The sequence below is a fragment of the Panthera leo genome, chromosome F3 (assembly GCF_018350215.1).
Source record: "Panthera leo isolate Ple1 chromosome F3, P.leo_Ple1_pat1.1, whole genome shotgun sequence".
Classification (NCBI taxonomy): Eukaryota; Metazoa; Chordata; class Mammalia; order Carnivora; family Felidae; genus Panthera; species Panthera leo.
Window position 1 is genome coordinate 7,461,214 of NC_056696.1, and position 26,457 is coordinate 7,487,670.

Consider the following 26,457-nt stretch of genomic DNA (forward strand, 5'->3'; position numbering starts at 1 on the left):
ACCTGAGCTGAAGTCGGACGCTTAACCAACTGAGCCACCCAGGCGCCCCATACATCTCCCCTTCTGATGAATGAGTAAGTGGAGGCGACCCTGAGTAACCGTGGGTGCTCTGATGTGCCCCAACTCTGACTGTGGAGAAGCAATGCCTTACCATTCAAAGAGAAAGCTCTACATCCCCTCACAGCCCTGAGCAGAATGTACTGACTGTGGCCCCCAGTGAAGGCTCCTAGAATCTCACGAGGTGGAAAGGGCCCTGGTACGTAAACTAGTCCAACTTTTCCATCTACCATTGTAGAGACTGAGGCTTAGAGAAGAGAAGGGACTCACTTTGGATCATGTGGTGGTTGGTAGCAGAAGTGAGATGTGACAACCCAGATTTTCTGGTTCCAATCCTGACCTCTCTCTCTCTGGAGCTTACGCTGCCTCTTGCAGTAGAAGTCCCCACAGGTGCCCACTGAGCAGGGTCAATGTCATGTTTTCAGAAGGAAAGGCAGTTGGCTGCTGTTGGCCTCTGCGTATCCTATATTTTGCAAATTGCTATCCAAACATTTTGTAAAATGTAATGATAGCCAATGTTTTTGAGGACTCTATTGCCAGGAACTGTTCTCAAATTCATTTAATTTTCACAAAACCTCAGTGAGGTTGTTATTACTTCAATTCTTCTTTTATAGCCAAGGAATCCAGGCACAGAGAGGTTATGTAACTTGCTCAAGGTTGCATAGGTGGCAGAAGCCGTCTTTCCACATCGGTGAATGGCAGCCTAAGATAAGACAATGGCGTGAGCTTTGGACTAGAAAAGGAAGGCCTGGGTTTGAGCCTCTGTTGTACCACCAACATGCCTAGTGACCCTGGAAACTTCATCAAGCCATCCAAGGTTTTGAATCTGTAAAAGTGGTACTGGTTATTCTGCAGTTCTCAGACTGGTGAAATGGTTGACTCGAGCAAGGCTTGTCAGAATACACTTGAACATTAGGTGAGAAGGTTTCAGGGAGCAGGTGCTTGTGTGTTTTTCATCCATCAATCCACAGATTACGCACTATTTGCAAAGGGGAAGCATGCCTTTACTCTGGAGAGATCTGGGATCACCTTTTTAATCAAGAGGTCAAAATGAGCATTATTTACGGAGGGACAACCTGAAATTATGGGTCCCTTGATGTGGTGCAATATAAAATGCACAATACTGTCTCTAACAGCTTTACCGAGATACAATTCACACACCATACAATTCACCCACTTACAAGGTATACAGTTCAGGTATTTTGTTGTTGTTGTTGTTTTGTTTTGTTTTGTTTTGTTTTATTCATGGAGTTGTACAACCATTGCCAGAGTCTAATTTCAGAATATTTTCATCACCCTCAGAACAAGCTCCAGACCCATTAGCAGTCACTCTCATATCCCCCTCCCATTGCCCCCAGCCCTGGGAAACTGCTACTCTACTTTGTGTTTCTGTAGATTCACTTTTTTTTGATACTTCATATCAATGGAGTCATATAATTTGTGGTCTTTTGTGACTGGCTACTTGCACCTAGTATGTTTTCAAGGTTTATCTGCCCATCAGTGCTTCATTCTTTGTTTTATGGCAACTAATATCCCATTGCATGGAATGGAATGTACCACATTTTATTTATCTATCGGTTGATGGCACTTGTCTTTTTCCCACTTTTTAGCTATTATGAATAATGCTGCTGTTAACACTCTCGTACGAGTTTTTGTGTGGACATAGTTTGTTTTCATTTCTTTCTTGCGTATATGCCTTGGAGTAGAAATGCTGGATCAGGGGTGCCTGGGTGGCTCAGCCAGTTAAGCATCGACTTTAGCTCAGGTCATGATCTCACGGTTCATGAGTTTGAGCCCTGCATCAGGCTCTCTGCTGACAGTGTGGAGCCTACTTCAGATCCCCTGCCTCCCACTTTTTCTGCCCCTCCTCTGCTCGCACTCTCGCTCTCTCATTCTCAAAAATAAACAAACATTAAAAAAAATGTTGGGGGTGCCTGGGTGGCTCAGTCGGTAAACCATCTGACTTCAGCTCAGGTTATGATCTCACAGCTCGTGAGTTCAAACCCCACATCAGGCTCTGTGCTGACAGCTCAGAGCCTGGAGCCTGTTTCGGATTCTGTGTCTCCCTCTCTCTCTGTCCCTCCCCGCTCACACTCTGTCTCCCTCTCTCTCTCAAAAATAAATAAAGATTTAAAAAAATGCTGGATCATATGCCAACTCTATATTTTGTATATAATTATATATATATAGATATATATATATAACTTTAAATACAATTAAATTTTTTCTCCTTTATTCTGTTAATATTGTGTATTATTATAATGTTTTCTTAAGACTTAATTTTTTTTATAATACTTTTAGTTTTACAGCAAAATTGAGAGGACAGTACAGAGATTTTCCATATAGCCCCTGCCCCCACACATCCCCCTGCCCCCCATTATCCACATTCCCCATGGACGTGGCACGTTTGTTACAAATGATGCATCATAATTCCCCAAAGTTTGTACTGGGGTTTGTATTAGGGTATTTAATTAAGGTTCACTCTCACTGTTGCCTAAAAATCCTCTGTGTTCCACCTATTCATCCCTCCCTTCCACTCCAACCCCTTAAACCACTGATCTTTTTATTGTCTTCATAGTTTTGCTTTTTCCAGAATGTCTTGTAGTTGGAATCATACAGCATATGCCCCTTTCAGATGGACTTCTTTCACTTAGTAGTATGTGTTAAAGTTTCTCATGTCTTTTCATGGCTTGATGGCTCATTTCTTTTTAGTGCTGAATACTATTCCATTGTCTGGATGGACCATAGTTTATGTATCCATTTACTATACTACAGGACATCTTGGTTGTTTCCAAGTTTTGGAAATTATTAATAAATCACCTATAAACATACATTTACAGCTTTTTGTGTGGATGTAAGTTTTCAATTCCTTTGGGTAAGTACCAAAAAGCATAATTGCTCAATCATATAGTAAGAATATGTTTACTCATTAAAAAAACCCCTCAAACTGTCTTCCAAAATAGGTGTACAATTTTGTATTCCTACCACCAATGAATGAGAGTCCCTGTTGTTCCACATCCTCACCAGCATTCAGTGTGATTATGGTTGTTCTAAGAGGCATACAGTGGTGTCTCATTGTTTTAATTAATATTTCCCTGGTGATACATGATGTGGAACATCTTTTCATGCTCTTATTTCTCATCTGCATGTTTTCCTTGATAAGGTGTCTGTTAAGGCCTTTGGCCCATTTTTATTATTTATTTTTATTTATTTATTTATTTATTTATTTATTTTTAAAGGTTTTAAGTAATCTCTACACCCAACATGGGGCTCAAACTCACATTGGTGACATCAAGAGTCACATGCTCCACTGACTGAGCCAGCCAGGATCTACTGGCCCATTTTTAAATAGGGTTTTTTGTTTTCTTATTGTTGAGTCATGGGAATTCTTTACCTATTTTGGGCAACAGTCCTTTATCCGATGTGTCATTTGCAAATACTTTCTTCCAGTCCGTGGCTTGTCTTCTCATTCTGTTGAATTGTCTTTTGTAGAGAAGAATTTTTAAATTTTTAATTTTAAAAATTAAATTAATTTTAATTTAATTAATTTTAATTAAATTTTAAATTTTAATAAAACTTAGTTTATCAATTATTGATTTGATGGATTATGTATGTCTTCAGTGTTATCACCAGACCCAAGGTCACTTAGGTGTTCTCCTATGTTATCTTCTAGGAGTTTTATAGTTTTGCCTTTTACATTTAGGTCTGTGATCCATTTTGGGTTAATTTTTGTGAAGGTGTAATATCTGTTTCTTCTTTTCTTTTCTTTTCTTTTCTTTTCTTTTCTTTTCTTTTCTTTTCTTTTCTTTTCTTTCTTTTTCTTTGACATGTAGATGTCCAGCTGTTCCAGGACCACTTGTTGAAAACATCACCTTTTCTCCATCTTGTTGCCTTTGCTCCTTTGTTGAAGATCAGTTGACAATACTTGTGCAGGTTTACTTCTGGAATCTCTATTTGTTTGTTCTTTCACCAATACCACACTGCCTTGATTACTGTAGTTTTATAGTAAGTCTTGAAGTTGAGAAGCACTGTTCTCCAAATTTGTTCTTCTCTCCCAGTATTAGGTTGGCTATTCTGGGTCTTTTGCCTCTCCATATAAATTCTAGAATCAATTTGTTGATATCCACAAAATAACTTGCTGAGATTTTGTTTGGAGTTCACCAAATCTATAAATCAAGTTAGGAAGAACTGACATCTTCACCATATTGAATCTTCCTATTCATGAACACAGAATCTCTCTTCAATATTTAGTTCTTCTTTGATTGCATTTAACAGTTTTGTAGTTTTACTCATCTAGGCCTTATACATATTCTGTTAAATTTATACCTAAGTACTTCATTTGGGGGTGTACTAATATAAATGATATTGTGTTTTTAATTTCAAATTCCACTTGTTCGCTGCTAGTATACAGGAAAGAGATTGACTTTTGTATATTAACTTTGTGCCCTGCAACCTTGCTTATTAGTTCCAGGACTTTTGTTGTCGTTGTTGTTGATACTTTTAGATTTTCTGTATAGATGATTATGTCACCTGTAAACAAAGACAGTTTTTATTTCCTCCTTCCCAATTGGAATCATTTCTATTTCCTTTTCTTGTCTTACTGCAATAGTTAGTAATTCTAGTCTGATGTTGAAAGGAGTGGTGACAGGGGACATTCTTGCCTTATTCCCAATATTTTTGGAATATTTACTACTTTGAGGAACTGCCAGACTGTTTTCCAAAGGTTTCCATACCTTCATACATTCCCACTAGCAATGTATGAAGGTATGAAGTTTTCTTGTCAAACATGTTTAATCAAGACTTTAGGCCTAACTTTCAGTTTACAGAAAATATTGACAGAGAAAAAAGTTAATAGACAGCATGAGGGAGCAATCAGGAAAATCAGATGATAAGAAAGTGAGATAATCTGTAACTGGCCTGACCTCTTTAAAAAGTCAATGAGTCAACGTACTGAAGAAAAGAGGAATGCTGATTAGAAGTGCCGCCTCGCCCGCCTCACAAAAATAATGGCCAAATCTAATGTGTCAATTTTTAATTGGGTGCTGGTTAGAACAAAACAAATAACATTTTGGGGGGACAAGTTGGGATATTTGAATATACATGGGATTTTAGATGGTATTATGGAATATTATCTTGGATATGATATTAATATTGTGGTTAAATGGGAGGAGAATGTTCTTACTTCTAAGAGAAGTAGCTGAGTTATTTTAGGGACTTTTAGTGTTGTGATACCTGCTGCTTTCAAGTTGTTCAACAATCTTTTTCTCTCTCTCTCTTACTCACACACATGCACACACAGTTATAAAGCAAGAAACAGCAGATGTTAGATTTTTAATAGAGGTGATGAATATGAGTGCTCAGTATACATTATCCTTCAGCTTTTGAGACTGCTGACATTTTCATAACAAAAAGTTGGAAAGAAGGGAGCTTACAAGTACCATCACTTTTTAGCTTCATCTCCCAATCCGACTGCAAACCCCGGAGGTCTAGGGCCTGCCTTGTACCTGCTTGGTCCCTGTAAGAAGCCCAAGGCCCAGCACCTTGAAGGTTTCCAGCGATAATGCCTCAATACAGATGTCTAGTCATTAATCAGGAAGCAAGAGAGAAACTCGTACAGACTAGCAATTTCAAGTGTCACTGCAGTGGAAGGAGACACTGACATCCTTCACTCTTTATAGCCTTAGTTTGGAAGATGAGTGGGTGGTAATTGCAGTCATGTTCCCAATGCCTGCCAGGAAAAACAAACTTTTCTAACTTTGTTTCCAGAGCAGTTAATGCAAAAGAAAACAGAAATCAACCAGCATCCCAATTAGCATCACTCATGTTGATTGCTGCTTCTGCCCAAGGTGAAGCTAGTCAGCTAAGTAAGATCTTGAAATAAAATATAACCCCTGGGGTGCTGAACTCTACTTGTCTTAAGAAAGATTCGTGGCAGGTAGGCATTCCATTACATAGGGGGCATTTTCATAACCAGCCCTGGTGGAGGGTGGTTTCCTGGGAATTTTCTAAAATGTTTTTATAAAAATATCAGGGTCGCCTGGACCAAATAAGGGCAATCCTAAGCTAATATCATTGTCAGCCTTCCATGTTCTCCCTGACCTCCACCGCCAGGCGATGGAAAAAGAATTGTCTTCTGCAAATGCATATTTCTTCATTTTGAAACACAAGTTGAATTACTTTTCCCCCACAGTATTGCTTTTAGGATTATGAGTGAGTGCTGGAAGTATAGCATGTACCTCAGGAGAAATGGAAAAGTAAGTGCTTGAACCAGATAAGCCTGTGTGGCCATTCTTCATTGCAAACCTTTGGGAGATTTCTAATTTCAAATGTTCCATCCTGTTATTCCTGTCAACTGGTAAGATGTCCTGGATATTCTTTTGTTTTGGAATTGAGTCTATATTTCTCAGGTGGCTTATCTCCAACCCCTTGTAATAACAAAATTCCCTTTTAATACACTGGGTCATACTGGTTTTGGGAAAATGTTGTCACTATGGATGTTGAAACACCATAGGCTACTTTCCTGATAGATAACAGGTCTGCTTGCTCAGCAAGTCTGACCTCATGCTCTGAACTCCAAGGGCAGTGCCAGTTTCAATATTCTGCACCTCCTTAGCCATGTATCCAGACCCTGTATCGGTTCAATATATGTTAAACTCTTGCTTACAAACACGTGGTGTTCATTGGTTTGCCCACACCTGCAGTTACTGTAACTATAGTTACTTTATTAGTAACTACAGTTCATTGGTGTTCATTGGTCTAACCACACTGTAGTTACTTTGTTAGTAACTACAGTTCTGGAATCCAGTTAGTAATAGAATGCAGGCTTTGGAAAGACCATATTGATCATCATTAAGACTTCTAGACAAAACCAATCCCATCACATTTTTCACAGGGGAAAGAAAGCTGACACAAAAATTAAGTGACTTGTCTCTGGTAGTATTTCCTATGGTTTGGGTTTGGATCAGAGAAAGAAACCCATGTTCCAACAGATTTGGTAAACTGTAGGCCAGATCCCTTTTTCGGAGAGTCTCAACGCACATTAACATAGTGAAAGCTTAGGAAGGCCATGCAGGAAAGAAAACTGTTTAACTTTGTTTAATTCAGTGTTTGCTAAATTTATGAGCCCATGAGATTTTTTTTTTTTTTTAGTTGCATAACATCAATTAATATCTCAAGGAAGACACTTTGGAAAATGATGACCTATAGTAACCATAAAGATGAACACAGTATTCAGAAAAACTATGAAAGCAATTAGCAAACAATCAGAGTTATTTGAATGCTGATTGAATATTTGATAATATTAATGAACTGTTATTAATTTTTAAATATAATAATGAGATACTGTTCTGGGTTTTTTTTTCTTAACTCCTCTTATCACATGCTGAAATATTTACATGAGTGACTTTGTATCTGAGGTTTGCTTCAAAATGGTCTAGAGCATAGCACCTTGTAATAGGTGACTTCATGAACCAACATCAGTTGAAAATGAAGCATTTTTAAAATTTTAATTATTTTAATTAATTTATTAAAAAAATTTTAATGTTTATTTTTGAGAGAGAGACAGACAGAGTGTGAGCAAGAAAGGGGCAAGAGAAAGGGAGACACAGAATCTGAAGTAGGCTCCAGGCTCTGAGCTGTCAGCACAGAGCCCGACATGGGGCTTGACCCACAAACCGTGAGATCATGACCTGAGCTGAAGGTGGATGCCTAACCAACTGAGCCACCCAGGCACCCCTGAAGCTTTTTTTTCAAAGGACATGATTCTGTTCTTAAACATTCTTTTCTGACATTATAGACCTGAGTGTCTGGTTGTTGTGTTGATGGCAGGAGGTTGCTTCAGAAAGTGTCTCCAAGTAATTTCCAACTTCCACACTAGTTGTAGGATGGTTATTTCTAAGCAGATGGTGAAGAGCTGACCTAGGAGCACTCCCCAGCACCTGGGAGCTGCAATAAGCCCTTGCTCATCAATGAGATTGATGTGGTGGCTGAGCCAGGAGAGCAAGTATCCCAGTTGCAATGCATTTCATTTATCCACATCCTTAATTTCCAAGGGTGGGACTTGCTATGATCCGACAATCTTTTTTTTATCATTATTAAAAAACACGTTTATTTATTTATTTTGAGGGGGGAAGGGTAAAGAGAGAGAGAGAATCCCAAGCAGACACCACACTGTTGGTGCAGAGCCTGACTTGGGGCTTGATGTCAAGAACTGTGAGACAATGACCTGAGCTGAAATGCAAAGTCGTTCACTTAACCAACTGAGCCACTCAGGTGACTCAGAATCCCACAATCTTAAGCTCATCGGCCAAAGATCTCACATAAGAAGTTCCAGCCAGGAGTTCCAGAGACTGTCTTCATCATGGCTCCCTCCAGAGACTCAGAGGCATGGTGGAGTGAAGATTCCACTTGGAAATGAAGTAACAATAATGTCTTCTTCATAAAGCTGTTGTGACTGTTGAGTCAGATGATCTCATATGAAGCACTGGGTAAAAGTTTCACAACGATCCATCATCGTCGTCGTCCTCATCAGCATCATCTTGCTGACTCCTCAGTGGCAGGGTGAGCTCAGCAAGGTCCCCTGAGCCCTGTGCCCTGACAGAGAATGGGAAGTGGTTATGAAACCAGTGGAAACATCTTGTTGCCACACACACACGATTGTTTTAAAAAAGCACAAAATGCTTACATTTGTACTTACATTAGGAAATACGTTTTCTCTTTCTCAACAGTCTTAATGTTCAAGTGAGACAATACCATCCTGAACTAATTTATTGAAATAGAAGTTGGGTTAAGTTCTAAATATAAAAGTTGATCAGGAGTGTGTTACATACCATTGCTAATATGGATTATTCTTTAAAAAATTTTTTTTTAAATTTTTTTAACGTTTTATTTATTTTTGAGACAGAGAGAGACAGAGCATGAATGGGGGAGGGGCAGAGAGAGAGGGAGACACAGAATCAGAAGCAGGCTCCAGGCTCTGAGCCATCAGCCCAGAGCCTGACGCGGGGCTCGAACTCACGGACCCCAAGATCGTGACCTGAGCTGAAGTCGGACGCTTAACCGACTGAGCCACCCAGGCGCCCTAAAAAAATTTTAAAGTTATTTATTTTGAGAGAAAAGAGAGAGAACGCACGTGCGTGCACCTGCCAGTGGGGGAGGAGCAGAGAGAGAGAGAGAGAGAGAGAGAGAGAGAATCCCAAACAGGTTCCATGCTGTCAGAGCAGAGCCCGGCCTGGGGTTTAGTCTCACAACTGTGAGATTATGACCCAAGCTGAAATACAGAGTCGGACACTAAACCAATTGAGCCACCGAGGTGCCCCTGGATTCTACTGCCTTTAATAACAACTTTCATCATAATTTCAGAAATTTATCATCTCAGGAAAAGCAGTCAAAAATGATGTTGCAGAGAGGAGTTTAGGCACCCCGTTTATGCCTCTGAAGGTGTACGCAATCTTTGTGCATCTTTAATTTCTTGCACAATTCCTTCAAGAATTAAAAGAATCAGTTCAGATGATTTTAGGCAGTTAATATATCCATATGTTTAAAAAAGTTATGTTTTTCCTTCCCCTGGAATTGACACAGTAATTTCTTAGGATTTGAAAGAATATCTGCCCGAGATATTCAGAGAATTGTAGCAATATAAGCACCGCCTGATTTCCAATCTCATCTAATAAGCAGCAGGAAAAGAGTGATAGATCCGAAGCCTAGTCTTTGTGGACTAGTAGGCTTGCAGCTCCCTTTGGCCAAGCTTTGACTTCCTTATCTATAAAACAGTGTTACCTACTGCAGTGGGTGATCAAGAGCTGAAAGGTGCACAGTGTGCGAAGTTTGACATGCTAAACGCTAGCCATTATCATCAACGTACAACTTGCAAATAACTAATAGACTTTTTAAAAGGTGTTAGCTTGATGGGAAGTTTTGAAATGTTGACCACTAAATCTACGGGTGTTTGTTCCTCTCTCAATTTTTGACAGTTATCTCCACTGCTGGCCTGCCAATGGGAGTGAAATAGTTGTATGGCCCTTTCTCCTTGGAAAAGCACGATTTTAGTTCATTAGGTTACTTTACAACATCTGCTCTCTGATAGACTAAGGAATGTTATTCTTTTTTTTTTTATTTTATTTTAGAGATAGAGAAGGCTTGTGTGTGTGCACACACATGGGTGAGTAAGGAGCAGAGAGAGAGAGAGAGAGAGAGAGAGAGAGAATCCCAAGCAGGCTCCATGTTCAGTGCTGAACCCAAGGCAGGGCTCAATCTCACAACCCTGGGATCATAACCTGAGCCAAAATCAAGATCTGGACACTTAACCAACTGAGCCACCCAGGTGCCCTGAACATTATTCTTTTGTAGACCGTGGCTTGTGTGTAGGAGTGACATTCTCTTGAGATTTTTTAATTCCTAAGCCAGAGAGGATGTCCCCATGGGGCTCCTTTAACTCTGCTGAAGCTACTCCTCCAACCACTGTTGAGACATGGTTCATGGAAAAAGATAGTAGACAGCTAAATCGGACCATTGCCCCCTAGCTGAATCATCTTGAGAACTGAGTATCTTTAAAGAGGTTCTTTTAAAGGTACCTTTAAAATATATGGGTCAGGTTCTTAACCATTCAGTCTGTGCTTTCTGGTTAGTGAGCAGGTTGTTGGACACATTTCCTTGCAAACTCCAAATGCAGGCATGCTTAGTTATACAAAAATGGATGTATCCAAGAAAAAAGATGGTCCTGAGGGTCTTGTGATCTGTCAAAGAGGAGTAGACTTTGCTTCTCTCCCTTTCTTTCCCTTTCTATTTGTGGTTAAAACAAAGAAGCACAAACAAAACAAAACCCTGAATAAATCAGTCACTCTACTGAAAGCTTCTGTTCCACTCAAAAAAGCAAATGTTAGTAGGTTTGTTTTCCCATTGTACCCTGAAGTTGGCCCATATGGATATAGTTTGTTTTCTCAATTTATAAGCAAACCTTCTTACGTCATAATAAAATGTAAATGGGTGACCAAGTCCACAGACATGCTTATCATCGCCAAAGGAAATTTCTAAGCTTTTAAATCCTTAAGATTGCTAGTTGTCCTGAATATTAAATGTCAGGACATTTATTACACTGTTTTATTACCTTATTATAATAGTATTATATAATTTTGGCCACATGTATTCTTTTTAACTCTTTGACCTCATTATTCTCCTGAGGTCAAACACTGATAATGAGAGGAGCATTTAGATTAGAAATAAATACATTTGACTAGTAATTGTGCCCCACACTCGTTATTAATTCCTCATCTCATACCTTAAAAGGGCAGCTCTTTATTCTTACAATTCACTGTTGAGAGTCAGGGTGTGCAGAGTGTAAGTGGGACTTCAAAGTGGTTTACATCTGATGGTTACCATTGTCAGAGCTCACGGGGACAAATAGAGAGTGAATGTCCCAGCTTCTCTCAAGGATCCAATGCTCTCCCCAGGTGTGAGGAACCAACATTCATTCAAATAGCTGAACAAGAGTATGAAATTATTGGAATTAAGGTAGGGTCAGAAAGAGACTGAACCTCTCACTGGTAAAATAGTGGGATCGAATGACCAATGAATTGTGGTCATACTCATTCTTCCAGGCTCTAATGGAAATCCATTTTTCTCTGGCCCACTGAAGGTCCAAAAATAAAGAGTTCTTGGCCAAGGCAAGGACAGAGCTAAGCTTCCTGGTGATCATTTCTGATCATCGTTGGTGATCATCGCTAGCTTAAAAACTAAATAGGTTTGGGGCGCCTGGGTGGCTCAGTCGGTTAAGCGCCCGACTTCACTCAGGTCACGATCTCGCGGTCCGCGAGTTCGAGCCCCACGTCGGGCTCTGGGCTGATGGCTCAGAGCCTGGAGCCTGCTTCTGATTCTGTGTTCCCCTCTCTTTCTGCCCCTCCCCCGTTCATGCTGTGTCTCTCTCTGTCTCAAAAATAAATAAACGTTAAAAAAAAAAAACTAAATAGGTTTGTTTTGTGTTTTGCTTTTTGCTTTTTTTTTTTTACTCTTAGTCCAGTCATATAATTAAAGGGGTGTATACATTAGAGAAAGAGAGAGAGAGAGAGAGAGAGAGAGAGAGAGAGAGAGAAAAGCCAATGTTGCAAAGAGAGAAGGGAGAAGGCTTAGCAAGTTCCAAAGCAGAGGCAGGCTGAGAGATAGTCCTAGAAAAATAGGATCTACTTGGGGCACCTGGGTGGCTCAGACGGTTGGATGTTCGACTTCGGCTCAGGTCATGATCTCGCGGTCCGTGAGTTCGAGCCCCACGTCAGGCTCTGGGATGACAGCTCGGAGCCTGGAGCCTGTTTCGGACTCTGTGTCTCCTTCTCTCTCTGACCCTCCCCTGCTCATGCTCTGTCTTTCTCTGTCTCAAAAATAAATGTTAAATTTTTTTTTTATTTTTTAAAATAGGATCTACTTCATAAGAGCAGGGAAGAGCTGTGGGGTAAACATGGAACCCGATTAAGAGTGAATCATGATTGTTTAGTGCCAAAGAATCTCCTCATTGCGGGCAACACTCAGACTGGGATAAAAAGTTTCAAACCATGAAGCTATCTGCACCCACTTAATATGAAGGTTTGTTTAAAAAGCAATATCCCACAGGCGCCTGGGTGGCCAGCTGGTTGAGCATCCAACTCTTGATTTCGGCTCAGGTCATGATCCCAGGGTTGGGGATCAAGCTCCGCATTGGGCTCTGAGCTGGGTGTGGATCCTGCTTGAGATTCTCTCCCTCTCCCTCTGCCCTTCCTCCACTTGCTGTCCTTTTCTTCAAAAAAAGAGAAGAAAATAAGCAATATCTCAGATGAGATTGCCTTTTATCATCCTCTCAGAACTTGCTTGGTGTCTTCAAAGGTCCAGGGTACCTTAGAGACCTTGGCTGTTGGCAGAACTCTCCATAACCTTCCAATCATTGGGGAAAGAGCAAGGAGAGCTGCAGTGTGGACACTAACAACAGAAACCAGCCAGGGTAGCAGCGTTTGGCAAAATGCCATGCCACTGCTACAGCACTGTAGCCCACATGTATGGCCCGGTGGCTACCCTGAGACCTGAGCTGGAAATGGATTCATAGATGCCAGTTAGCATTGGAAAAATCTCAGGAAAGCTGCCATTTAAACAATTTGGTATGTCTGGCTGCATAGCTGCCTTTATTGTTCTAGTTGGCTTGTATACAGTTCTGGAATGTGATTAAAGGGAAGATAGAATTAATGTCCTTTGGACAACACCACCCAGCCAATAAGACTGGGATATAATTTATTTCTTAAGAGCGCTATCAGGGGCATCTGGGTGGCTCCATCAGTTAAGCATACGAATCTTGGTTTAGGCTTAGGTCACGATCTCACTGTTTGTGAGATGGAACTCCACATTGGGCTCTTTGCTGACAGTGCGGATCCTGCTTGGGATTCTCTCTCTCCCTCTCTCTCTCTCTGCCCCTACCCTGCTCATGTTCTCTCCTTCTCCCTCAAGATAAATAAATAAATAAATAAAGAGTGTTACCAACTTGAGCATGATTTGTGGCTGGCTTTCCAACTGGGCTGTAACTTTCAGGAGAAGTCCCCACCTCACCTTGGCAACAAATACAATCTTTGCCTTAAAGGTTCCTTTTATTTTAATTTTTAAATGTTTATTTATTTTTGAGAGAGAGAGAGAGAGAGAATGGGAGACACAGAATCCAAAGCAGGCTCCAAGCTGTCAGAACAGAGCCCAATGTGGGGCTCGAACTCATGAACTGTGAGATCATGACCCAAGCTAGAGTCAGATACTTCACTGACTGAGCCACTTAGGTGCCCTGCCTTAAGGGTTCTAAAACGAGTTTCAACCTTAGGTAGCCAGCAGAAGCTAAAAAGTTCCAGCACCTCCTGTCAGCCAATGAGACTGTTCACAGAGGTATATGGGATGAAAAGCAAGCATCATGATGTATTTACCACTCCATGCCCAGCATCTGGTGCCGAGCCTGGTGTGCAGTAAGCACTCCACAACAACTGATAAATACGTGACTGTAATAAGTGATTGGATGAATGAATTTAAATTGTTTAAGCTTTAGCCTCAAGCTAATTGGCAAGCTTCCTGATCAAGTTCAATCCACATGATTATATTATTCATATTTATCTGTAGTGTTTCCTTGAGCGTAAAGACAAAAACGAGGCATAAGATGGGAAGGGTACGACACCCTTTTTCTATGAAAACAGGCTGTAGTGTTGTCAGAAGGTCAAAAGCGGTGGTTCTTAGACTTAACTAATCCCTAGAAACAGCCAGGGAGATTTAGAAGGATAGATTCCTTAAAACTTCTACATAGTCCTAGTTCATTGGTTGGGGAAAGTGCCTAATTATCTGGATTTTTAAAAAATTTGGGGTGCCTGGGTAGCTCAGTTGGTTAAGCTTCCGACTCTTGACTTCAGCTCAGGTCATGATCTCACAGTTTGTGGGTTCAAACCCTGCCTCTGGCTTCATGCTGACAGTGCAGAGCCTGCTTGGAATTCTCACTCCTCTCTCTGTGTCTTCCCTGCTCACACACTTGCTCACGCACTTGCTCTCACGCGTGCTCTCTTTCTGTCTCTCACAAAATAGATAAACTTAAAAAAAAAAACTACCTTAATGTATTCTGTTTGATGAGCGGGTGTTGGGAAATATTGGGCCAACATGTTCTACCTTCCTAATGAATGTAAATATGGGCTCAACACTGCTTCCGGTTTCTTTGCTTTTTCTGGGTAGTGGCACCATCCTGGTATGACTAGGGCTAAGGATAAGGGATGATGCTGATTTTATTTATTGTTTATTTTTTATTTATTTTATTTTATTTAAAAAAAATTTTTTTTAACGTTTATTTATTTTTGAGACAGAGACAGACAGAGCATGAACGGGGGAGGGGCAGAGAGAGAGGGAGACACAGAATCGGAAGCAGGCTCCAGGCTCTGAGCCATCAGCCCAGAGCCCGACGCGGGGCTCGAACCCACGGACCGCGAGATCGTGACCTGAGCTGAAGTCGGACGCTTAACCGACTGAGCCACCCAGGCGCCCCTATTGTTTATTTTTTTAAAAAATGTTTATTGATGTATTTTGAGAGAGACAGAAAGAGGGGGAGGGGAAGAGATCAACTTACCCCCATCGGAATTATTATGGACCTTCTGGTCAAAATGCCTTCTCTAAGAACTCTCTTCAACTAGGTGCTCCATGAATGCAGGAATCTTATTTATTCTGTGTCCTCAACATTTAGCAAAGTGCCTGGCATCTATGAGATGTGCAAGAAACCTTGTTTTCACAAGCAAGGTGATCATCTTGCTTCCTCTCGGACACGCTGGTGACTGACAGCTCATTACTCATTGACATGGCAATTTCCTTACTTAGCATAATGATTGGGACATATAATTTAATACATGTACATTACAACTAACTTACATTATGAGTACAATATTGATTAAAATCATAAGAGGAAATAACCAACTTTTATTTATAGCCTTGGAACTATCTTCTTTCTATTGGTTTTAGCTCTGACCTGTGAAAATAACTTTATCTCTCTTATATGCTCCCTTATTATCTAGTCATCCCATAACTTTTGGCTCCCTGCAGTAAAGTAGGTAGCAGTAGGTAGCAGCGAGCAGATGTCGTGCCTGCCTTCACTTAGGTAGAAGGTAATGATGATCGATGATCTATAAATATCTCTATATTATATTCTTACAAATACATAACCAAAGACTGTGATAAATTTGATGAAGCAAATATATATAAAATGCCACAAAAAAGACCAGCAGAGACATTCTATTTAGAATGAAGACTCAGAGAAAGGAGTTTTGCAAAGGTGACATTTGAACTGAAACGTGATGGGTGAGTAGCCATTGGCTGGAGGTGGGGGGCGGATAAGGAAAAAGAATATTCCATTAAAGGTAGTGGCAGGTGTGGAGGAAGCTGGTTCTATCCCAAGAAGCAGAAGGTCCATGTGGCAGGGGGAGGAGGACTACGTGGGATTGGTCAAGGCTGGTGGTGAGCCAGGGGGTTTATGCATTTCAGATTATCACTAGCATTGTAGAAATGTTTTTGTCCCTGTTGGATAAACTCATCTAATTTTATATATTCCTTGTTGGAAGATGTAGTTTCTGGTCCAGGAGTCTTTTTTGACCCCCTTTCCTGCCAGGTTTGTGCCTGGCTTTAGCTCAAATGGGGCAATCTTTCCAGCAGCCTTAAGAATTCATGTATACATCCCTAAGGAGCTACTCTTGTATGTTCTAATAGAATCTTTTTGAGTGTGTGTAGCTTTCTCACATATGTGATGGGATTCTCAGCTAATAAGAGTACATTTACAACCATGAGAAAGTCAATTTGATGGCTTTGGCTACACCTTTTATGTTCCTTTATTAGTCCCCTGTGCTAACAGAGTTTAATCAGGACTTCACTTTCTACCTCAACTATTATTCATGGCTATACCTTCACTCTCATCTTAGATTGTAACCTTCTTGGGGTAGAATTCAGGGCTGAATCATTCTGTACACCCAGAAGACACTTCCTTAAACTGGGACCTCATCACTTACCTTTTTCTCTTGCTCTCTCCAGGCATTCATCACTGCTGTACAATTGCCAGAGTAAGCATAAGGTGAGTGGTTGGTTTTATCTTAGAAAAACATCCCAACTATGTTTAGTACATATTTTGGCCTTGAGGGGGTTTATTTTACATTATCTTCTGCCTTATTATAAGATATTGAATGGCTTGTGCTATAGGGATCTGGGGAAGGTGTCTTTCCAGTCATGCTTTGGGTTTAAAAAGAAACAGATCAATTAAGGGAGTAATGTGACACTTGGTTTGGAGAATGCCAGAGACCATTAGTCTTTATAGAGCATTGTTAATAAGTAAGTTATACCTGGCATGGGGTTTAGCATGTTTTATAACAGTAATTGCCTTCGTTTATAGTTTTCTTTGGCTTTTTTTTTTAAAGAAATTCATCACTTTTGACAGAGTTGCTGTCTTTTTTGAATTACTGAATTACATTTAGTCCATTGTAAGGAAAAGGATTGTCTTTTTTTTTTTTTTTTTAAATTTTTTTTTTTAACGTTTATTTATTTTTGAGACAGAGAGAGACAGAGCATGAACGGGGGAGGGTCAGAGAGAGGGAGACACAGAATCTGAAACAGGCTCCAGGCTCTGAGCTGTCAGCACAGAGCCCGACGCGGGGCTCGAACTCACGGACCGCGAGATCGTGACCTGAGCCGAAGTCGGACACTTAGCCGACTGAGCCACCCAGGCGCCCCGAAAAGGATTGTCTTATTCAACACTATGTTCCAACACCGGGCACAGTGCCTGGGACATAGAGACACAGATATTTATTTAGATTATTATGGAATTCTAGGGCATGTAGATGCTTCCTGGAAATGTTTATGTTTATATTTTTGTGCTGGCTACATTGTATTAAAGCTTTTTTCTTTTTTTTTTTTAATTTTTTTAAACATGTATTTATTTTTGAGACCGAGAGAGAGCATGAACAGGGAAGGGTCAGAGAAAGAGGGAGACACAGAATCTGAAACAGGCTCCAGGCTCTGAGCTGTCAGCACAGAGCCCAACACGGGGCTCTAACCCATGGACTGTGAGATCATGACTTGAGCCGAAGTCGGACGCTTAACCGACTGAGCCACCCAGGTGCCCCAAAGCTTTTTTCTTTTTAAAGATATTATTTTTAAGTAATCTCTATACCCAACGTGGGGCTCGAACTCACAACCCTGAGATCAAGAGTCATGCACTCTACCGACTGAGGCAGCCAGGTGCCCCTGTTTGTATTGAAGCTTTAAGTGCATCTCATTACTTCAGGCTGTCATAAGGTCTCTAGATCCTCTGGTGGCATAAGGAGTTTTATCTGAGAGAAAGTACTCTGTCCTATGCACTCCACTGGAAGGGAGTTCCTCACTGTTTCTCTTGGAGAACAGAATCTCTTCTTAGTTATCTTCATAATAAATCAGCAAAGTCCTTGGCACATAGTAAGTGGTCAACATGTTTATGGATGGCAGAGAATGAATACATCACTAAAGAAGGAATTGTATTGGCTCCATAGCTGTGACCACTAGAGCAGTGAGTGGTCAGCTTTGAGATGTGCTTCCTGTTCTCTGTCAACTTCTAAAGATTCAGTTCTCAGTACTATTGTTGGCCACCAATGATGATATTGTCTGGAACAGTATTGACTCAGAACATTCAATCAATCTGCTAAAGGGGATCATATGGCTGCCTGGGGTTGAACTCTCTTCTCTTTCTTGGATGGGGACAAGTCAATGTTCTTTTATGGGGGATGCAGTTTGAAAGGTCCCTCGCTGCCTCAGTGATTTGTGGTAGCCTTGGCCATCCCCAGAATCTGTGGCAGAGATCCAGCTGTCTGGCTTTGAATACAAACAAGTTTCTGCAACCCCTGTGGGAAATCTTTATAGGCAAGGCCAGAACAAGTCATATTTGTAGTAGAAACTGTCAAAATGCTGTGAATAGAGTGATAAAGAAAGCCCTTGGCACTCCCCACACACACAAGTCTACCTCCCCTCTGTCACAGAGTATACTTCTCAGAGACTGAGAAGTCTAAGATGACACATTTGCTAGTTTTCTCAGAGGCAGAAATTATTTTAGGTAATGTACCCTTATTTTTTAGAATCCTGTATTAGATTGAGAGAGTAGATGCCAGTGGAGAGGTAGGGTAGGGATCGGGGACAAAGCTTAGTATTAAAAGAGAGAGGGAAAGAAGACAAAGAGAAAGATAGAGGGAAGAAGAAAAGGAGTGTGTGTGTGTGTGTGCACACTCACACGCATGTGTGTGTGGGGGGGGATGGGGATCAGGGGCAAAGCTTAGTATTAAAAAAGAGAGGGAAAGGAAGAGAAAGAGAAAGAAAGAGAGGGAAGAAGAAAAGGAGTGTGTGTGTGTGTGTGTGTGTGTGCCCACGCATGCATGCATGCATATGTGTTTGTGTGTGTGTGTGAGAAGAAAGAGAAGTGGAGAGAGAGAAGGAGAAAGAGAGAGAGAGACAGAGACGGAAAGAGGTCATTTTATGCTAAATGCTAAATGAAGGCCCCAGGAATTGGAATACTAAATTTAATTATGTCCTCACTTCATACTTTTTTGTTGTTAAATCTTAAGTAATATGAGAAAGGGCACAAATAAACTGAATATTCACATTTTAGTTAGCTAAACAAAAAATTGGCAACAATGTTAGCATTTTGAGGGCAGGAGTTTATTTATCACTGTATTCCCAGTGCCTAGGACACTGCCTTGACCCTAGTAGTCCCAGAACAAATATGTATGAGTAAAAAAATGAATTAAACACTACCCAACATTTCCAGAAGGATTAAAACCAAGTCCTTACAAACTTTTCCATAAAATAAAATGGGGGGAACATTTCCCAACTCATTTTGTGAGATCATCCTGATGCTAAAGCGCAGACATCACAAGAAAACTACAGATGAATATCTCTTATGAATATCAGTGCAAGAATCCTCAACAAAATACTAGTGAACCACATCTAGAAACATATACAAAGGATGATATACCGGGATGAAATGGTATTTATCTTGGGAACACACAGTTGGTTTAAAATTGGAAATCAATTAATGTAATATCAATAGAATAAAAAACAAAATGCACATGATCATCTCAATAGAGAAAGAATTACTTTCTCATGTTAAAAACATTCAACAAACAAGGAATAAAAGGAACTTCCTCAACCTAATAAAAGTCATCTATAGAAAATACACATCATATTTAATGATGAAAGACTGGACGTGTTTTCCCTAGGAAAAAATGTCAAGGGTATCCATTCTCACCATTCCTATTTGACAGTGTACTGGAGGTTCTAGTCATGACAATTTGGCAAGAAAATGGAAAAAAGTCATTCAGACTGGAAAAGAAGAATTAAACTATCTCTATTCACAGACAATCTGCTCTTGTACATAGAAGACTTTAAGGAATCCACTAAAAAACAATTAGAAGTAACAAATGAGATCAGCAATGCATCAGAATATAAGATTAATATGTAAATATTAATTGTATTCTTGTATATTTGCAGTGAACAATCTGAAAATGAAATAAAATAAAAGCAATTATATTTACAAAAGAATAAAACACTTAGACATAAATTTAACAAAAAGTGCAAAGCTTATGTTCTGGAAACTGTAAGACATTGTTGAAATAAATGAAAGATGACCTCAGTAATTTGAAAGATAGTTCATTTTCATGGACTGGGATATTATTAAGGTGGCAAATTGATCTACAGATTCAATGCAATTCCTATCAGTGTTCCAACTGGTTTCTTGGTAGAAACAGACAAGCTGATTCTAAAACTTAATATGGAATTGCAAGGGACCCAAAATAGCCAAAATAGTTCTGCAAAGAACAAAGTAGGAGAATACACACTTTTTAATGTCAAGACTTATTACAAACTAATGGTAACCAAGGGCATGGCATAATTGTAGGCATATAGATCAACGAAATAGAACTGAGAGTCCAGAAATAAACCCACGCATCTATGGTCAGTCGATTTTCAACAAGGGTGTCAAGACCATTTAATGAGGAAAGAATACTCTTCAACACATGGTGCTGGGAAAATTGGATATCCCCAGGCCAAAAAATGAAGATGGCCTCATGCCACATATAACATTAATTCACGATAGATCAACCTAAATGTAAGAGCTAATCCTATAAAACTTGTAGAAGAAAACAGAGGTAAATCTTCATAATCTTGGATTTGGCAATAGTTTCTTAGATAAATCAAAAACACAAGCAAACAAGGAAAAAATAGACACATTGAACTTCATCAAAATTATAAACTTTTGTGCTCCAAAGAATGCTATCAAGAAACTGAAAAGAAAATCTATAAAATGAGAAAAAAATTTTGCAAATCTTAAATCTAAATGTCTAAATCTATAAATACAATATCTAAATATGTAATATATAAATATATCTAGAATATGTAAATAAAAAACCTCTTATAACTCAAGATAAGAAAACAAATGTCCCAATTAAAAGATGGGCAAAGAATTTGTACAGACACTTCTCCAAAGAAAACATACAAATGTCCAATAGCACATGAAAAGATGCTTGACACCATTGGTTATCCTGGAGATACAAATCAAAATCACAATGAGATAGGCCTTCATACTAACAAGGGTAATATAACCAAAAAGTCAGGTAAAAACAAGTGTTGGTGAGGATGTGGAGAAATTGGAACTCTCATACACTGCTGGTAGGAATGTGAAATGATGCAGGCACTTTGGAGAACTTTAGGACAAGCCTTCAAAAAGTTAAACCTAATGATACCATATGACCATGTAATTCCAGTTCTAGGTATATACCCATGAGAAATGAAATATATATCTACATAAAAACACATACATGACTATTCATAGCATCATTACCCATAATAGCTGAAATAACCAAAAGTGAAAACAACCCAAATATCCATCAGTTGACAAATGAATAGATAAGATGTGGTATGTTCATTCAATGGAATATTATTTGGCCAAGAAAGCTTCATAACAATTAATGATGCCACAACATGAAACATTATGCAAAGTGAAAGATGTGAGTGACAAGAACCACAAATGATGATTCTATTTATATGAAATGTCTAGAATAGGTAAATCTATAAGAGACAAAAAGTAGATCGTGGTTGCTTGTAGGTCAGCGCAATGGGGGAAGAGGGAGTTTGGAGTGATAGCTAAAGGGTACAAGTTTCTTTCTGGAGTGATACAAAACAAAGTTGATTGTGGTGATGTTTGTACAACTCTATGAATATACTAAAAACTATTTCACTGTGCACTTAAATGGGTGAATTATATGGTAAATAAATTGTATCTCTATAAAGCTGTTATAAAAAAAGAGAATGGGTTAATAACTTGAAAGTTTTGAGATTTGAATAGAGCTTTTTATATAAAGAAATAAATATATAAAGTTCATACCCAAGTCCTAAAATTAATCAATAAAACCTTTGGAAATCAAAGAAGATTTCTCCTTCATTAAAAAAAATCGGTCTTTGATATAGGATTAGATTTCCTGCCTAACACTCAGACTCTATAGAAATAAATTTTGAGGAGGAGCCTCTTATTCGCCAATGTTGTGGTAAATAAAACAACACGATGCATTTGAAGGCATTTGCAACAGGGCAGAGTAGACTTGGACAAAAGTGTGACAGCCCCCTTAACTCCTAAGTTGAGCTCCCTGGTGGCCCAGGGGCTCAGCGCAGCATGGCATTCGCAGGAGCGCCCCTTGACATCCAACAGTATTTGAAAAGCAATTTCTGGGCACCTGGGTAGCTCAGTCGGTTAAGCCTCTAACTCTTGATTTCAGTTCAGGTCATGATCTCACGGGTTCATGAATTCGAGTCCTGCATCCGGCTCTGCGCTGACACTGTGGAGCCTGCTTGGGATTCTGTCTTCCTCTCTCTCTGCCTCTCCTTCACTCTCTCTCTCTCAAAAATAAATAAATAAACATTAAAAAAAAAAGAGGGGCACCTGGGTGGCTCAGTTGGTTAAGCATCCAACTTTGGCTCAGGTCATGATCTTATGGCTCCTGAGTTGGAGCCCTGCATCGGTCTCTATGCTGTCAGCTCAGAGGCTGGAGCCTGTTTTGGATTCTGTGTCTCAGTCTCTCTCTGCCCCTCCCCCAGTCACGCTTTGTCTCTCTCTCAAAAATAAATAAACATTAAAAACAAATTTAGGGGTGTCTGGGTGGCTCAGTCGGTTAAGAGTTTAACTTTGGCTCAGGTCATGATCTCACAGTTCATGAACTCGAGCCCCACGCCAGGCTCTGTGCTGACAGCTCAGAGCCTGGAGCCTGCTTTGGATTCTGTATCTCCTTCTCTCTCTGCCCCTACCATCTCTCATGCTCTGTTCTCTGTCTCTCAAAAATAAACATTAAAAAAAAATAAACAGAAAAAAAGAAAAGCAAGTTCAATGTTATGAATAATTCCAAACCATTCTTAATATGAAGCAAGCTTACTGAAATCTCTCAGGGCAGGGGCGCCTAGGTGGCTCAGTTGGCTAAGCTTCCTACTTTGGCTCGGGTCATGATCTCACAATTCGTGGGTTCAAGGCCTACATCAGGCTCTGTGCTGACAACTCAGACCCTGGAATCTGCTTTGGATTCTGTCTCCCTCCCTCCCCCGCCCCAACCCTGCTCACTTTCTCTCTGTGTTTCAAAAATAAATAAATGCTCAAAAAAATTTTTTTTAAATCTCTTGGGGTGTCTGGGTGGCTTAGTTGGTTAAGTGTCCGACTTAGGCTCAGGTGATGACCTCATGGTTCATGGGTTCAAACCCTTTGTCAGGCTCTGTGCTGACAGCTCAGAGCCTGAAGTCTGCTTTGGAGTCTCTGTCTCCATCTCTTTCTCTGTCCACTCTCTCTCTCTCAAAAATAAATAAACATTAAAAAAGTTAAAAAAAATCTCTGTCACTTGCTTCTCAGCAACTCATGAACATGACAGCTACCCCAATAATCCTTTCCTCCATCATCTGTGTTCACCCTCATCTCCCCCCAAGCTCTTTCCAATCCTGTCCCAGTGGTTCTTTTTCCCCTCTCTCATCTCATCTCTGTGTGTCATCTATATTCATTGGTCAATGATTACCTGTCATGTCTAGTGTCAATCAATTCAGCCCATTTTGATGACTTTTAATCCCCTCTCACCCATTACCTGATCCCTATGCAAGAAAGGTCACAAAAATAGAATGCACTATAAGAGGTATTGGTCACCTTGCCCAAGACATCTAAAAATTAGAGACAATAGGTTAAGACTTGTGGAAAGAGGAAGTGGGCCCTGCCCTGTACTTTCTGGAATCTTCTTGTTGCCTGGGCGGCCAGGACATCAGCTGGAAGCAGGGGAAGGGGATTCAGTTCTCCTGTGCTCAGTGACTGTCAACCCAGTGTGAAGGCGAAAGTTTTTCAATTTTAAAAGACAAGACTCCTAACATTCACATTCCTCATCTGAGGTGGACTGACCCCAAGCCTTTGAAGTCAAGGAAATTATAAGGCTTCTTAAGGATCTAAAAGAATCCACAATGATGCAATTCTTTCAAACAGAGGTCCTGAGGGGGATGTTTCAAATGCCAAACTGAAGACAGGATGAAAGGGGTTAGAAAATCACCAATTCCGGGAGCATTCAGACTGCTTCTCAAGCTATTTGCTAGCCAATAGCACTGAGTGATTGTCCTCTGTATACCCAGTGCCATTAGCCTGTACATTTCGAGTTCTGTAAAGAGAACCCTCCCTCACCCCTGGGCCAAAGGAAGTGTATTTTTCTCTGCAAACAAACTCCTTCTGGGAGTTCCGTGGCATTCTGCATTCTTTGCACCAGAGTTAGAGGTCTGTGCTCTAATTTCACACAAAAAGAGGAGGCAGACTGTTCTCCTGGACTCCCCTGTGTGTTCTCCTGCAACAGTAAGAATATTTCACTCAGCCGGCACAGCCTAGACTGGCTTTAGAAGGTTCACTTGATTGAAGATGAGTTTCTGATCTGCTGTCTCTCTACTTAGGTTGAAATCCTTCCACTGAGGAAAGACAACAGGAATCTCACATAGATCTATGGGTATCACTGTTTGCAATGTGGATTCTCTGAGGGAAGATGCCAGGTAAGGTGCCGTCAGTTAATGAGCCAAAAGGCGTTGGTGTTTATACACATTAGAGAGTAACACTTTAGAGGGGCAAGGAACCAACTACTTTCATTTGAACCCTATCTTCCTGTTTTTTTCTACCAGCCCACCTTTTGGTTGTTTAATTTATTGGCACCACTAAGATACAGGTTAAGAGAGAGGATAAGAACAGTAAATCTCACTTGGTCAAGCTCAGGCAAAACAGTGCTGGGGGAGTGTGATTTAATACAAGTGTCAGAGTTTTTCAGAAAGTATCCACGACTCCTAGACTAAGTGTATGGCTGATGCGGGGCAGGGACAAGCAGCCAGACTGAGAAGTCTGACTTCAGTTTGGAGCTCGAGTTCATACATTTAATGAATGAATGACATCGAGTCTTCCAACTGAAAAGGTAGATGCTGTAGAAAATAAATAGCCAGGCAATTCTTTTTCGATGGCTACAGGCAATTTCTTTACAAAATATGAAGATGCTAAAAGAAAAGGGTTCTTAAATTTTAAAAATAAAAAGCTTGCTGGGGCACCTGGGTGGCTCAGTTGGTTGAGCATCGTACCCCGGTTCAGGTCATGATCTTGTGGGTCGTGAGCTCGAGCCCCCCATCGGGATCTGTGCTGACAGCTCAGAGCCTGGAACCTGCTTCAGATTCTGTCTCTCTCTCTCTCTCTCTGCCCCTCCCCCACTCATGCTCTGTTTCTCTGTCTCTCTCTCTTCTCTCTCAAAAATAAATAGACATTAAAAAAATAAGTTAAAGCTTGTTGACTTCTGACAACTGAACACGATGTGCTGTTGAATTAGGGTGTCTGGGAGAGGTTGCAAGCATCAGTGGAAGGCCAGCAACACTGGATGACGGGCTGTGTGTGACGTTGCCCAGGGCAGGAGTGGCCTTCCCATTAGTGCATGTGTTGGGAGATGGGGGAAGGGAGGAGGAGGTAATGAAATGATTGTTGGCCTTCCAAATGTGTGGCTGTGTACTGTGGTTCAAATGTGTGTGGAGCTGTTGGTGAGGGAGGATGAGGGCAAAATATAGGTTGGCACCCCACTTGCCAGGTGGAATATGTGATATTCCTCAGACACTCCTGGCTACCCAGGAACAAAGGAAAGGGGTTTAAGTGCTTGCCATGGTGATGTGGGAAACTAAGGCAAATGAAAAATTAAATTCCCTTCCTGTCTGCAGCCCACTGACAAGTCCTTGAAACCTCCCTCTAGGAGCTCAGCTGCCTCTATGATGACACTCTGTTGGGGGCAAAAGAGAACCATGGCTCAACATTGTCCCAACCTTGAGGACGCTGTAAGTCCAGTTTCTTTTTCTCAGCTGCCTCAGGATTTATGCTGGCAATCATGCTTCAAGCTTATGGTCCCCTGATATGCATCTGAAGGGTCTCATGACTGAGGTTTTATTAAACGGCGATAAATGGTGTTTCCCTAGCAACAGCTAGCCGCTCAAGGTCCTGGAAAGCTTGCTTCCCAAATTCCTTAGAGACTTACTCTATCCCTGACCCTCTCCCAACCTGAGGGTATATAATGAGTTATCTGTCAGGACCCCAGTGCAGGTCTTTTTGCCTGTGGGTCCTGTCCCCATGCTTTAATAAAATCACCTTTTTGCACCAAAGATGTTTTCAAGAATTCTTTCTTGGATCCCACGAACCCTCCATCACCCCCAAACTCTATCACTGCCACGGGGGAAGCTGATCCCTCTGAGACAGACCTCATTGTAGTCTTTTTTTTTTTTTTAATGTTTATTTATTTTTGAGAGAGAGAGTGAGACAGAGCGTGAGCGGGGGAGAGCCAGAGAGAGGGAGACACAGAATCGGAAGCAGGC

General features: G+C 40.6%; 1 long non-coding RNA gene across 1 annotated transcript; it reads left to right on the forward strand.

Annotated features, from left to right (window-relative positions):
* LOC122212250 lies at positions 1-26,169 on the forward strand. The gene is made up of 4 exons (XR_006199072.1): positions 1-74; positions 16,594-16,633; positions 24,526-24,621; positions 25,845-26,169. It is a non-coding gene; the product is annotated as an uncharacterized LOC122212250 (long non-coding RNA).
* Positions 26,170-26,457: the final 288 nt, after the last annotated feature.